This window comes from Cynoglossus semilaevis, chromosome W, assembly GCF_000523025.1.
Source record: "Cynoglossus semilaevis isolate Cse_v1.0 chromosome W, Cse_v1.0, whole genome shotgun sequence".
In the NCBI taxonomy this organism is placed as follows: domain Eukaryota; kingdom Metazoa; phylum Chordata; class Actinopteri; order Pleuronectiformes; family Cynoglossidae; genus Cynoglossus; species Cynoglossus semilaevis.
The window spans coordinates 14,250,227-14,259,222 of NC_024327.1; positions in this window are offsets into that span (position 1 = coordinate 14,250,227).

Consider the following 8,996-nt stretch of genomic DNA (forward strand, 5'->3'; position numbering starts at 1 on the left):
ATCAAAAATGTCCAGCAGATTACCAAGTACAGATTCACAAGTTGTGTGAACTTCTTAGGAATCACGGCAGCTAGTTTGGAGTTCAAAAGCACAGATAGGCCCAGAAATATTTGGACAGTGACACAATCTTCATAATTTAGGCTCTATATGCCACCACATTGGATTTGGTGGAGGGTACATGGTGGAGGCAGTGTGATGGCATGGGCATCCATGGCTTCCAATGGCACTGGGTCACTTGTGTTTATTGATGATGTGACGAAAGACAGAAGCAGCCGGATAAATTCTGAAGTGTATAGGGATATACTTTCTGCTCAGATTCAGCCAAATGGAGCAAAGTTGATTGGACGGCACACAGTACAGATGGACAATGATCCAAAACATCCTGCAAAAGCAACCCAGGAGTTTTTTAAAGCAAAGAAGTGGAATATTCTGCAATGGCCGAGTCAATTACCAAATCTCAACCCAATCAAGCATGCATTCCACTTGCTTAAGACAGAATTTAAGGTAGAAAGACCCACAAACAAGCAACAACTAAAGACAGCTGCAGTAAAGGCCTGGCAAAGCATCACAAAGGAGGAAACCCAGCGTTTGGTGATGTCCATGGGTTCCAGACTTCAGGCAGTCATTGCCTGCAAAGGATTCTCAACTTATGGTTATGTGTATTTGTCCAATTACTTTTGAGCCCCTGAAATGAGGAGTGTTTGTATAAAAGTAGCTACAATTCCTACATGTTTAATCATGTATTTTTGTTCAACTTGGAATAAACCTTAAAGTCTGCACTTCTGCAGATCCGCTGTAGTTGTTTCGTTTCAAATCCAATGTGGTGGCATGCAGAGCCCAAATCATGAAGACTGTGTCACTGTCAGGTTTATTCTAACATAAATGATGACAAAGTTAACAACACAAAAGAAGATCTTTTTCTTGCAAGGGGAGAGTGCAGCTTACTCTTTTGTTGCTTCACCCTTCCTCTGCTCTTTTATTTAGTTTACAGAAGTATCAGATTACATAACATTTGATTTTGTGTGAGTAAGAAGCTGGATGTGAAAATGGGTGTGAATGGGGTGTGACAAGGTAAAGATGGGAAGCAAGCAGTTTCTTAAAGTGACAGTAACACACTGGAGTAAATATGGGAACCAATCAGTTTCTTAAAGTGATAGTACAGCATGAAGCAATGATAATAAATGAAATTCTTCCAACAGCCACTGTCCAAATATTTCTGGGCCTAACTGTATTTTTCTGGAGACCTTAACTAAACTAAACGGGTTTAGCGTTTAGTTCCAGGATCTTCAGTGACTCTGGGTCACTCATTGTTCAGTTCCAGGTCAGTGTTCCACAGTTTCTCAGTGGAGGCTCCACCTTGAAGTCACCTGACACCAACCATGTCACCTGACCTCATTGGCTTTCTGTCTCATGCACAGAAACTTTCAAGTTAAATTATTAAATTGTGTGTAAATTGTGGGGGGAGCGTCACTGTCTCTATCATTCAAATAGTTGGTCATAAGCCCCGCCTTTCGCCCTTCCCTCTCAGTGAAACCGTCTCGCGCGCAGCTTCAGAACGCAGTCGCGCGCCCGTCAGCAGAGCGCTCTGAGCAGCACCACGAGCACGGGTACAAGCATGTACATCCGCGACTCCTTAATGCCAAGCTTTATTTCTGTGTAGGAGCAGGGGTCCTTCGCCTGCTGAGTCTGCTGCTGCTGCTCGTTCACCTCCTGGTTTTTTTTATTCGTTTTTCTCCAGCTTCTCCTCTAGAGTCCTCTTCAACATCTTCACTTTCATGAGCTCTGATCTGCAGGACGAACCTCAGCAACATGAGAGGTACACGCACAAAGACGCACGTTCACGTCCAAAACTTTTCACTGGTCTGAATCCATTTTTCATTTGTTTGTTTATTTCTGTCTATTTTTTTTACATCTTTAAATCGCTGGTTAAAAATATTGACAAAACCAATCGGTAGTTTCTTGATACGCACACGCACATGGACATTAACAAATATTTATTAATTCGTTTTTTATTTTTTTATTTTGTACATATTTTAGTTTTTTTATACTCTTTTATAGTCACGCACAATTACATTTTCTTGAAAAAAACAAACAAAACATCGATTTAAAATCCTTAAAATCTCTGTCGAAATCTTCAAAGCATTACTGAGCAGAACAACAGCAAAACATTTAACAAGCTTTAAAATGAAAAACAAGTTACTAATATGTGCATTTTTATATCAAATATTGTTTTAAGAACTAAAAACGCATACGTATACGTAAATACGCAGTGCATTATTGGATATTGGAATTGTTGATGTTAGAAAAGTGAGTACATTGGTATTTTTCTGGTAATTTGAAGAATTATTCTTTAATTATAATTTTTAAATTAGATTTATCTTCATATAAATATAAATTTACAAATGGTAAGTAATTGTCATGACTCTAAAATGAATTATGTTCAGGTTTATTTGATCACTGACAATGGAAAACCTATTTACAACTGGAATATTAATAAAAACATAATTAAACTAAGTGGCGCTTTGGCCCAGAGGCAATATCTTTGTCATTGGTGTGGAACCCCAGGGTTCACCTCCTGGGCAAGTTGGAATCCCGGTTAGGGCGGTTGGTACCTTCCAGTGGACTCACCACCCGCAGGAAGATTTGGGGGGTTGGTATGGTGCAATGTGATTTGGGTGGAGACTGCTGCCCCCGCGACCCGTTAACGGATATTTTATTTCTTATAATATAATTCATAATTATAATTTATAATAAATATAGTAAAAATTGATTATATTTTGAAAATCATTCTATGATTTAGCTTTTCAATTTAAATTTGTTTTTATTTTTATATATAGACAGTGAAATGAAATACACCATTTTAAATAATACTGCCTATTGTCTAATATTGTTACTAATATTGTTATAATTAATTTTACGTTTTTTAACTCAAAGAAATCAGGTTGAATTTAAACTGTTGCATTTCATATAAAGGCATTTCATTTAAAGTCAGAAATACAGTGTTATGAGTGTTATGTTTTATGTTATGTTACACTAAGCAAAAATGTGTATTACCTCATTAAATTGTATTTTAATTTGATTGTTGATGATGATTTTTTTACATCATTATAATAATAAATACATTTAGTAGAGTTCTACATTACAGCTGTCTGAGGTGTAGGTGCAATAACGACCACAAGGGAGCGCGCGTACTTTTGTGTGGTCGCGCGTGTGCCATTAGACCATTTTAATAGATAACTGATTTTCATTTACACATATTTTTTTCTTTAATAATTAATAATAAAAAAGTTTTATGAATGAAACGTTTAACATCCCGTTTTCATGATGTGATCTAAAATTAGTAAAGAACTAAAAAAGTGGTTTTTTTTCAGTTTTTCGTTTTAAATTACAAGACAACTAGAAGATATTTTAATAAATTAAAATTGTTTGTAGTAACAGCATTATTTTAGTGTTTACAGTAGAAAAAGTAGAACTGATCAATGCTGTAACTTTATTATACTTTCACAAATGCGTATTACACTGTGTTTTTTAAAATGTTTATTTTATGTATTTTTTTAATCATCCATCCATCCATCCATCCATCCATTTTCATCCACTTATCTGTTACCGGGTTGCGGGGGCAGCAGTCTCCACCCAAATCACATTGCACCGTACCAACCCCCTAAACCTTCCTGCAGGTGGTGAGTCCACTGGAAGGTACCAACCGCCCTAACCGGGATTCGAACTTGCCCAGGAGGTGAACCCTGGGGTTCCATCAAATCAACCTGGGCATTGACTTTTATTCGCTCCTTCAGAGTAGTCATAGGGGTCTTGGTGGCTTCTCTCACTAGTCTCCTTCTTGCATGGTCACTCAGTTTACGAGGACGGCCTGATCTAGGCAGATGCACACGTGCCATATTCTTTCCATTTTTTCATGATTGATTTTACTGAACTCCGGGGGATGTTTAATGCCTTGGAAATTGTTTGGTATTCATCCCCTGAATTGTACTTTACAATAGCCCTTTCTCTGAGTTGTTTGGAGTGTTCTTCTGTCTTCATGGTGTAATGATAGCCAGGAATACTGATCCACCATTCTCTGGACCCTTCAGACATAGTTGTTTTATACCTCAATCATTTGAGACACCCCCACACCACTCAGGTGATCTTCCTTTCACTAATTGTGAGACTATTGGCACCAATTGGATGGACCTTTATTGAATTAGACCATTAAATTTAAAAGGGGGTGAATTATTATGCAAACAATTATTTTTCTTTATATAATTCTGTTTCATTACCATTACTTTATAGAACTCTGTTTTCACTTTGATATTAAAGGGTTTTTTCCAATACATTTGTGTGTGAAAAAAAGTCACATTTTATTCACCATGATTGATTTATGAAAGCAATGAAAGTGTAAAACATCCATGGGGGTGAATACTTATGCTAAGCACTGTATATGAGCTGATGAGTGTCTGCAGGCACCAGTCAAGTATGATGCAGGTTCTTTGCCAGTTTTAATGTTATTTTAATTCTTATTTTTAACACTAATAATTGATTAAGTTTTACATTTGTCTTCAGTTAAATTATTTTGACTTTGATTTATTCCACCTTCTCACACATTTGCACAGGAAATGTCCATAATAAGGGTTGCAACACACACACACAAACACACACACACACATTCGTGCACAGGCATTTTAATCAGTGTTTAAGATGATTTCAGTTGAAAAACTGAGCCAAACATGGATAAAACATTCATAGCATAACAACATTCTCTCTCTCTCTTTCTTTCTCTCTCCTTACCTTTCTCTCTGTTTCCCTTTCCCTCTCTTTCTCTCTCTCCTTTTTTCTCCATCTTTGGCCCTCTCACGCCCGAAAGGGTTTTGTCAGATATAATTAAATCAGTTTGAGCTTCACTTAACCAGATTATGTGTTTTTTCTGTGTGTGTGTGTGTGTGTGTGTGTATGTATGTGTGTGTTTGTCTGTGTGTGCACGTGTGAACCCCTCACACAAAAACACGAGCTTCTGTAAAAACCAACCTCCGTTCATCATTTTGACTCTGACCTTGGACAACAAATAAATCCTAGAGTCACCAAAAGAATGAAAAAAATCACCTTAACAATCAATCTTCACATAAAACATCTGCAATAGTGTCCTGAAACCGTGATACTTTCTGCTTCCCCCTGCTGGAAACAGCTCAAATTGTCATCATTTAAAAAAAATACGAACTGATTTTCATCCTTGTGATTAAGTAAGGTTAAAGCATGTCTGCGTGTGTGTGTGTGTGATATAAATGTAGTCAAACTAACAAACCACCATCTTTGTGTGTGAGTAAAAACAGAGCTGACTCTAATGACAATAACAATGAGGAATATGACCATATTTTCTCCATATTCTTGGAATTCCACCTATTTTAAAACGATAACGATCTACTTATGTGGCAGTATGTATATTTTCCAGGTGCAAGTAGATGCACATGCTCATGCACATCTGTATGTGGCCAGGTGTGCGCACGTGGTCAGTGAACTTGAAGACAACCATTGGTCCCTTCTGTTCTCTGTCGCCGTCGACCAATCCTCTCTCAGCAAAACATTGTGTGAAAAAAGAGCAGCTGATCCCGTTTACCCACAATCCTATGCAGCTGCACCAAGAGACAGACGATATTGTATGTGTGTGTATAAATGTATCTGACACAGTGAACAAAGACATGTTGGGCAGTGGGGGGGGGGGTATGGATGATGGTTAGTTTGAGGACACGGACCCGGTGAGGTAGAGTGAGGTGGTGAAGGGGGGTCTGACAGATGCTGTGTGTCATTATGAATCTTCCACTTGCTGCCCACTCATTTTGTTTTTCAGTAATATCGGTATCAGTTTAGTTTAAGGATAAAAATGTGTAGAAATACAACAATGTAACAATGAACCTTATTGAGGCGTTTTTCACACTACTGACAAATCTCACTTTAAGGTTTTCGTCCTGGTCGTGGAACACTGGACCAGCTCTATACCCTCCACAGGGTGCTTTAGGGCTTATGGGAGTTTGCCCAACTGGTCCACATGTGTTTTTTGAACTTGGAAAAGGCTTTCGACCGTGTCCCTCGTGGTATTCTGTCGGGGGTGCTCCGAGAGTATGGGGTCGGGGGCCCTCTTCTAAGGGCTGTCCGGTCCCTGTACAACCGGAGCAGGAGCTCGCATTGCCGGCAGTAAGTCGGACCTGTTCCCGGTCAGCTGAGATGGCTTGGGCATTTACATCGCATGCCTACTGGACGCCTCCCTCGGGAGATGCTCGTGTCCTGTCCCTCTGGGAGGAGACCTAGGGGAAGACCTAGGACACGCTGGAGCGACTACGTCGCTCGGCTGGCCTGGGAGCACCTTGGGTTCCCCCCAGAAGAGCTGGAGGAAGTCTGGGTGTCCCTGCTCAGACTGTTGCCCCCGCGACCCGGCCTCGGATAAGCGGACGATGATGGTTGGATGGATATCACTAAGGGTGGTAAAAAAATTTGGGGAGGAAGTTTACAGGTGTTCGATTGAATTAAACATTTACAGCTCCACCTGTTGGTAATTTTCATACATTGTTTGTAAACGCTGCTGTAAATTTATATTTTGTTACTCAGCTTGAACGCTGTTTTGTGTTGTTAACATTGTTTTTGTTTCAGTAGATGAGCTTTTCTTTTTTTCCTACCATGTCTCGCAGATAATTAGAAATCTATTCTGGAAATTCACAGAAGATTCAAACTTCATTAAAACCTATTCTCATGACGGACGTGCACATCCTCACGCACCACCAGCCTTTGGGCCACATACATGCAAGTGAGGTGTGCAATATGGGAGAACGTAAATATATTCTGTCTCTCTCTTATCTGTTAAAATGATGTTGTCAGTCATTTAAAAAAAATGCTCGAAATAGACAAGCGTTTAGGTGTCATGACAAGCATGCAGCCTCCCCTGGTGACCCTTTAATATAAATATATATATATATAGGGCTAAATAGTATGTATGTTTGTGTGCCGAACAAGGTTTTAATTCACTTCAGTGAAATAGAAACATATTGTACATTTTAGTCTCATCAGTCGACAATTTTTTAAGTTTAGTTTAGTTTTAATTGGACTTCAGAGTAGAGTCTTGAAGTGAGTGAGGAGATTGTTCAGACCTGATCCTCCTTTGAGCCGAGGAATCGCCGGCACTGCAGTCCAGTTCTTACATAAGGACCTTGGCGTGACGCCTGCAGGCAAACGACGAACCCCGTCCCCTCCCTATTCATTACTATACTATACTATACTATACTATACTATACTATACTATACTATACTATACTATACTATACTATATTATAACAGATATGGGTTTAGAAACTTTAGAAAAAAATAAAATGCTGTTACAATAAATAAATAAGTAAAGTTCTTAGAAAAAAATCAGAGCGAGAGAGAGAGATCCAGTTTATAGTAAGTTTTCAGGTGTTAGAAATGGGTCAGAACTTCAGTGACTCGTGACCTCAGAAACATCAGAGTCATCAGGCTGTGCCTCAGTGGGTTGAAGAGGTCATGGGTTTCATCTCTGGTTCTCCTAGGGCTCAGTTTTAATTTAAACTCCTGATAAAAATCCCCGTCAACTGAATTTCCTTCTGGTTGGCTAAGACACAGAACAGTTTATATGATATGTGTAGGTGTATGTTAGCTGTGGTTGTTGGGATTTGTTTTTTTCCTGTGAGAAGTGTGTCAGCTCTGACATTGACAGATTCAACACATCTCCATGTGACCGAACTGGGAAAATCAGAGTTAAACTGTATTTTTTAGAGTGATGATTTGGGAGTTTGGGAGTTCTCCGAGGGTCAGGCTCAGAGGTGAGGCTCAGCAGTCAGATGAAGGAAAAGCTAACACCTGATGTGCGAACAGTGAACAGTCAGGTTTTTAATCTTTGTTGAAGTGTTGGCTGACTAGTGCAGCAGTCAGAAAAACTGATGACTGGTCAAATTCAAGTGAACGACTGTTTTTGCTTTTACAGCTCAGCAAAGAGAGAAGCAGCTCTGGGATTCATAATTTAGGATTAGATAATCTGATGTAATTTCCTTATAGAGACTGTGCCGTCTCAGCAGACGTGGCTCGTGGCTGTGAGAACAGAGAACTTCTCACAGCCACATTAAGAAGCTACATTAAGAACTGAGGTTTCACTGAATGTAAATTGAAAAATTTCAAACAGGTGGCTGTGTTTAATCTGTAGATGTAGCTGCCTATGCACAGTAAGTAAACCTGCAGAAGTGTCCCTGTTTTTATATCATCTGGTTATGAATGTTTTCTTCCTGTGTGATTTAACATATATATTAAATATATGATATTTGTTATATTTCCATCCATCCATTTTCATCCGCTTATCCGTTACCAGGTCGCGGGGGCAGCAGTCGCCACCCAAATCACATTGCACCGTACCAAACCTTCCTGCGGGTGGTGAGTCCACTGGAAGGTACCAACCGCCCTAACCGGGATTCGAACTTGCCCAGGAGGTGAACCCTGGGGTTCCACACCAATGACAGAGACATTGCCTCTGGGCCAAAGCGCCACGTTTGTTATATTTATTTTGTACAATTACTATATTGTTTTAGTGCAATGTAAAATGGAGAAATTATTTTTATTGAGCTTAAATATCTATAGCTGTATATAACTATATGTAGAAGTGCTAATTCTCACCGTTAGCCTTTAGCTACTTTAGCACTTGAAAAAGAAAAAACAAATATGAATTAATTGTTGTTTTAATCTTCTTCTTCTTTGCTGTGACATTGTCGGAAAATGTTTCATGAAACTGACAATAATTGACATGTGGAGTAAGTTATATAACGACACCAGCAAACCTCAGTTCCAGAACTGATTCACCTGTGTTCCCGTGTCCAAGTGTGTTTTTGAGTGTGTCCTCTTCAGTGATGCAACTCTTTTTGCAAACTTGTTAACCTGCAGGGGGTGATCCTTTAAAAAAAGCCTACCAACTGTGTGTCTGTGTGAGATCTACCAATGTGTAATTATCCAGATGT